The sequence below is a fragment of the Quercus lobata genome, chromosome 11 (assembly GCF_001633185.2).
Source record: "Quercus lobata isolate SW786 chromosome 11, ValleyOak3.0 Primary Assembly, whole genome shotgun sequence".
Lineage (NCBI taxonomy): Eukaryota > Viridiplantae > Streptophyta > Magnoliopsida > Fagales > Fagaceae > Quercus > Quercus lobata.
Genome location: NC_044914.1, coordinates 42,510,875 through 42,512,477, shown reverse-complemented (window position 1 = coordinate 42,512,477; position 1,603 = coordinate 42,510,875). Strand labels below are relative to the sequence as shown.

Genomic DNA, 1,603 nt, shown 5'->3' with positions numbered 1-1,603 from the left:
AGTTTGATGTGATTATGTACATGTTTGTGATAATTTGATCGATGCAAATTAGTGTTATTTGGACCGGATCGATTGAATTATTGCGATTTGAGTCATGATAAGTAATATGTTAGCACAAATTCAAAACCTTCTCCATGATGCACCAATCCTTTTGCTCCAGAGAATTAGAAGAAAAATATAACAAATAAATGTTGTTACACGCTACAAAAATCAGTAATTTTAATAAAAGTTCTCCATGAAATCTACAAATAGAAGCCTGATTGCATGTGTCAGGGTTCACAATATGGATAAAAGTAACAGAGACCAACCTCTAGATCCTAAACCAAATTCCAAAGCACATAATTTGACCTCAAATCCTCAAACTCCCATTACAACGACCACCAACTCAGCCAATCATCAGGAATCCAAATCAGAAGCTCCCAAAATTCCCCCATAACTAATGAAATAGTCAAAGCTCCACACTTCAAGCCAAAATTTCCCATCTCTTTGTACAATAGTTTTCAATGGCACTCAAATGTGTGTTATAAGAGCTACTTCATTTAATTTGTTCTTTTTTGGTTCTTGGGTTTTCTATTGTTTGTGCCTTCATAATCCCAGATAAGCTAAAAAGCCTAAATGGTTAGTATTTAAACTGATTCATGGGAGGCCAAAAGTAACTTGGAAGTTTTGCTGATTAATGTCTTTTATTTTTTAAACACCAAATGTTTTCTTAATAACTCGCCATACATATAACATATATTTTGATTTTCCTTCATTTTTTGGGTTATTTTTAATTTTTTTCATTTTGTACAAGGTATTAAAAAAAACTTCGAAGTGTGTAAATTTTTTTTGTTTCTTTCTTTCTATGAAGACCCACTCTTTTCTTCATGGGTATAATGATTTTCAAATTCCTCATTTTTTTTTCAATGTTTTGGTTAAAGCCTTATTTGTGTCTAGTATATAGGTCTTATAGTTGTGTGAATACCAAATGATAGATGCATATTTTGAATGCATAAGATAATTATTAGTTGTAAATTGACTCCAATAAAGCACTGGAAGGAGATATAATTTTAAGGGTCATATTAATGGGTGTTCTTAGGGCAATTGTTGACAAATCATTTTAGGAAAGTTTTAACACAACTTTTATGGAAAATAGAAAAAATTGTCAAAACATTAATTGCTTTTTTTCTTTTCCCATAAAACATTTCCTAAAATGGCTCATTGAGAGCATTCGCATTGGGCCTACGAAATGCCAAATATAAGGAAATTTTGGCATTCAGGCCTAAAGGAGCTCAGCATCCAGAATTGTAAATGTAGACTATTGCAAAAAAAATTGCAATTGTGCTATAGTACGATTCTACATTTAGAATCATACTGTAGCTCAATTGTAAAAATAAAAATATTATTTTATTCCTTTTCTCTCTCATCTGTCTCCTAACTCTCCCACTTTCTCAACTCTGTCTCCCACTTCTCTCTCTCTCTCTCTCTTTCAGATTTCTCCCTCTCCCTTTGCTCTCCCTTTGGCCACCGTTGGCCACCATTGCCCAACAACGCCAAGCCCAAGCCGTGTCTCGATGTTTTGTTGCAATGTGGCTTCGATGTTTTGCTCCATTGGGTTTGCTCC

General features: G+C 33.6%; 1 pseudogene; it reads left to right on the top strand.

The window, feature by feature from the left end:
- Window positions 1–590: 590 nt before the first annotated feature.
- Window positions 591–730, top strand: LOC115969658 (annotated as a pseudogene).
- Window positions 731–1,603: the final 873 nt, after the last annotated feature.